At 35.5% G+C, this 5,587-nt stretch overlaps 1 non-coding gene across 1 annotated transcript; it reads right to left on the reverse strand.

The window, feature by feature from the left end:
* Positions 1-412: 412 nt before the first annotated feature.
* Positions 413-518, reverse strand: LOC139903339 (small nucleolar RNA R71). The gene has a single exon (XR_011778165.1). It is a non-coding gene; the product is annotated as a small nucleolar RNA R71 (small nucleolar RNA).
* Positions 519-5,587: the final 5,069 nt, after the last annotated feature.

Below are 5,587 nucleotides of genomic sequence, written 5' to 3' on the forward strand. Positions count from 1 at the left end.
AAAGCACGCAAAGAAACTCGAATCAGAAAACACATGGCGTTACGTGTTACTTTAGCAGAAAACACTAAACCCTCGATTGAAGGTCGAGGAGGACCGATCAGATTTCCAGAGATTCAAGGACACTCGTTCGAGTTAAAACATCATATTATACAGCTCATCCAAAATGGCTGTCAATTCCATGGATTACCGAATGACGATCCAAATTCCCACCTTGATAAATTCATATCTCTATCGAATTCCTACAAGAAGCCAGGGATAGGACAAGATATAGTCCGCCTATACTTGTTCCCCTATTCTCTCACTCATCATGCACAGACATGGTTCGTAGGACTGGAAAAAGATTCCATCACGTCTTGGACAGAGATGGCTACTAAATTCCTAACCAAATATTTCCCTCTTTCTAAACAAAGCAAGCTTAAGAATGACATCATTAACTTTAAACAAAGTTATGATGAATCTCTTTACACTGCATCGGAGCGATTCAAAAACTTGCTGAAGAAATACCCTAATCACCAGTTAGAACGGTCAGCCCAAATCTGCACCTTCTACAATGGTCTTACGGTAAATCATAGGACGACGATCGATGCCGCCACTCAAGGAAATCTGATGAACCAAACCGCAGACGAAGCATGGGAGTTGCTCGAGAAAATGACAATGCATCATCATGACTGGAACAGTGGTGAAACAACTTCATCATCTGCACCACTCTCTGCACTTAATAATCAAACAGAGGACATCAAATCTCTCACAGACAGGATGGAGTCTCTTGCCAAACAACTCAGAGAATTGAAGACGCAGCTGCAACAAGTTAACCAGGTCCATGCCTGTGTTATTTGTACCAACCCGCAACCCACTGAAGAATATCAATTTGAGTACGAAAACCCTGACGGTTCAGTCTGTTACGTTCAATACCCAGCTCGCCAACCAAATCCCGGATCCAATCAACATCCTAGGGTTAACCAATTCCAAAGAAACAACCAACCTTTTCGCTATCGTTACCCACCTTATCCATCCCAACAATCTCAATTGACCTACGATCAACCACTTCCACTCACTGGTCCACCAGCTGAGGAAAATTCGTCAACCACCCAAATTACAAAAGTAGCCAACCCTACTCTCGGAACTGATGATCAGTTGACACAGTTCATTCAATGATAACAACAGTTAAATCAGAGAACTGCATCTAGACAAGACCAGACAGAAATACTAATGAGAAATCAACTGGCTCTGCTCAAAAGTCTAGAAACGCAGCTCGGACAGTTATCACAACGCCTTAAAACCCGACCGAAAGGGAGGTTACCTAGTAATACTATCCAAAATCCCCACATAGAGGAAGCTAAGCAAATGGACTCAGTAATCCTAGGGGAAGAACCACGGAGAAGGTCAGCTAGAATCAAGAACAAATCAACATATACTCAGCAGTTGTCCATCGCAACTTCGGTTCGTGTACCCTACCCTGGAAGGTTGCAGGAGGAACCATCCAAGCTTGATTCCTTCAAACTTGATGGAAGATTCCTGGACACCGTGTCCAAAGTGCCAAATCAAAAGAAATATATCCGAAGGCTTCTCTCTACAAAGGAATAGATACCAGATTCTAAAAAAATTCCACTGAGTAAAGACTGTTCAGTTGTACTCGGAAACTCTCTACCGCAGAAGCTAGGAGATACGGGCCGATTCGTTTTCCCGTGTTCAATCTACCAATCCAGAACCATTCATGCGCTAGCAGATTTAGGAGCAAGTATCAACCTAATCCCCTACTCTCTCTATAAGAGATTAGAGTTATGAGACTTGTCACCGACTAAAATGACAATCCAACTTGCCGACCATACAATTCGATATCCTAAGGGCATAGTTGATAACGTCTTGGTGAAAGTCGACAAATTCTTGTATCCTACGGATTTCGTAGTGATGGATATTCAGGAAGACCTACACACAAAAATAGTGTTTGGAAGACCTTTCATGAATATGGCTAGGACTGTCATTGATGTGTACAATCAAACCCTGATCTTACGATCACATGGGGAGAGCGTCACTTTCAAAATTGACCGACCTACCGATCTTTCTGGACAGGAAAATGTAACGACCCAGATTTTTCCGACTACTTGATTATACTATTTACATGATTTAATTATTCCGACTTGATAAGCAATGAATTTTAATAAGTCTTGAACCTCCGGAAAGAGTTTTACACAAGCTTTTGGTCACCCTTTTATTCCGGCGATTCACGAACGTCATAACTTGATTTAATTGTTTAATTGTTTAATTATTGTGTATATATACGGATTTATATATATTTAACTTGAAAATATGATAATTAAATATCTCATTATGTATATTAACAAAGTATTATATATATTTTCATACTACTAAATTAAAGAGTTTTTGAACAATATATATGTTACTATTTAAACGACGTAATTAACTTATGTTGAAATATATTTACATATAATGTATTACGAGTGTAAATACATCCTTACAAGTATTGAATACACTTCATAATATACCAATACATTTAAAGGATAGCTACACTAGTATTTTCGTTCAATTTCCTCAAGAATTCTACTCGCATTCATACGGTATTTTTACCCGTATTATACACAGCTTCTAGAAGTATTAACTATTGGTATATACAAATAGAAATCTGTATTTATTTGTGTAATATGTCATCCATGACTAAATCAATTTAATATGTAATCCATGACTTAATACATTTTAACGTATCTTAGATATTTTCACTAAAAACCAAATTTTCAAGCCTATAAATAAGCACCATTTCTAACTCATTTTTTACACATTCATTTTCCAAATTTTACTTCCAATTTTCATACACACTTGCAAGAACTCACTCAAGTTTTGTTCTACTACTTCTTTCCAGCAACTTTACATTCTAAACTTGAGGTAAAAACTCTACTTCAAGGGAGGTTACCTAGTAATACTATCCAAAATCCCCACATAGAGGAAGCTAAGTAAATAGACTCAGTAATCCTAGGGGAAGAACCACGGAGAAGGTCAGCTAGAATCAAGAACAAATCGACATATACTCAGCAGGTGTCCACCGCAACTCCGGTTCATGTACCCTACCCTGGAAGGTTGCAGGAGGAACCATCCAAGTTTGATTCCTTCAAACTTGATGGAAGATTCCTGGACACCGTGTCCAAAGTGCCTAATCAAAAGAAATATATCCGAAGGCTTCTCTCTACAAAGGAATAGATACCAGATTCTAAAAAAATTTCACTGAGTGAAGACTGTTCAGTTGTACTCAGAAACTCTCTACCGCAGAAGCTAGGAGATACGGGCCGATTCATTTTCCCGTGTTCAATCTACCAATCTAGAACCATTCATGCGCTAGCAGATTTAGGAGCAAGTATCAACCTAATCCCCTACTCTCTCTACAAGAGATTAAAGTTAGGAGACTTGTCACCGACTAAAATGACAATCCAACTTGCCGACCATACAATTTGATATCATAAGGGCATAATTGAGAACGTCTTGATGAAAGTCGAAAATTCTTGTATCCTACGGGTTTCGTAGTGATGGATATTCAGGAAGACCTACACACACCAATAGTGTTAGGAAGACCTTTCATGAATACGGCTAGGACTGTCATTGATGTGAACAATCAAACCCTGATCTTACGATCACATGGGGAGAGCGTCACTTTCAAAATTGACCGACCTACTGATCTTTCTGGACAGGCAGATATAACGACCCGGATTTTTCCGACTACTTGATTATACTATTTATATGATTTAATTATTCTGACTTAATAAGCAATGAATTTTAATAAGTCTTGAACCTCCGGAAAGAGTTTTACACAAGCTTTTGGTCACCCTTTTATTCCGGTGATTCACGAACGTCATAACTTGATTTAATTGTTTAATTGTTTAATTATTGTGCATATATATGGATTTATAAATATTTAACTTGAAAATATGATAATTAAATATCTCATTATGTATATTAACAAAGTATTATACATATTTTCATACTACTAATTTAAAGAGTTTTTGAACAATATATATGTTACTATTTAAACGACGTAATTAACTTATGTTAAAATATATTTACATATAATGTATTACGAGTGTAAATACATCCTTACAATTATTGAATAAACTTTATAATATACCAATACATTTAAAGGATAGCTACACTAGTATTTTCGTTCAATTTCCTCAAGAATTCTACTCGTATTCATACGGTATTTTTACCCGTATTATACACAGCTTCTAGAAGTATTTACTATTGGTATATACCAATCGAAATCTGCAATTATTTTTGTAATATGTCATCCATGACCTAATCAATTTAATATGTCATCCATGACTTAATACATTTTAACGTATCTTAGATATTTTCACTAAAAACCAAATTTTCAAGCCTATAAATAAGCACCATTTCAAACTCATTTTTTACACATTCATTTTTCAAATTTTACTTCCAATTTTCACACACACTTACAAGAACTCTCTCAAGCTTTCTTCTACTACTTCTTTCAAATATGGATTATAACTTGTAACTCTAACTATAAACCACCAATTTTTTCAGTTTAGTTTCACAAATTACAGTTCGTTATGAAACCATAGCAATTTGATTCACTCAAAACGAAATTATAACGAAGAAATTATGGGCAAAACAATATTAGTTAAAAATGGATAATTTGATTACGGGATTAATTCATTAAAATCTATACTAACCATATTCTAGCTAAATTTTCTTGTATTATACATGTATTCTAACATTCCATGGTTACACCATACGTCGGATAAATCAAAAGACACCACATACACAATACGTGTAACTACAAAAGCGGTATTGTGGGCCATGATTGAGTCTTATACAACACGTGTATACTATGTGCTACTAATTGTGGACTACTAACTGTGGATTACTAACTGTGGACTACTAATTGTGGACTACTAACGTTAGACTGCTAACTTAACAACTTAAACAATCACACGTGGTTGAAAATATAAACTTAAACAATCACACGTGATTGAAAATATGAACTTAAACAATCACATGTGATTAAAGATATGATATGAATAATAGTTGTATGACATTTTGATATACATATATATTTGTTACAGGTTCATGAATCCAAGGACGACGGCCATATTTTTAATAAGTTGAAAACTTACTATTAATATAATTTTACTACTGTGAGTATATAGTCCCATTTTTAAACTCTAATAATATTTTGGGATGAGAATACATGCATTTTATGTTTTACGCCATGGACACAAGTACTTAAAATATATTCTACGTTGAGTTGTACCACCTTGAATATCTTCCCTAATAGCTTGGTAACTAATATTTACATGTTGTGAGAACATGTAAGCGCGAATCCTATTGATAGATCTATCGGGTTTGACAATCCCAACCGGGCTAGTCGCTCTAATATTTACTACACTTGGTACAGTGTAGGGAGATTTCATAATAAAGGGAATATGCTACATTAATGGTTAAGTATGGTTACCGAAGCTCTCAACAACTTATAGAATACTTTTATACACTTGCGAGTGTACATATATTTATAACTATGAAATCTTGTGGTCTATATTTATATCGATGATAGCTTTAAACC

This window comes from Rutidosis leptorrhynchoides, chromosome 3, assembly GCF_046630445.1.
Source record: "Rutidosis leptorrhynchoides isolate AG116_Rl617_1_P2 chromosome 3, CSIRO_AGI_Rlap_v1, whole genome shotgun sequence".
NCBI lineage: Eukaryota > Viridiplantae > Streptophyta > Magnoliopsida > Asterales > Asteraceae > Rutidosis > Rutidosis leptorrhynchoides.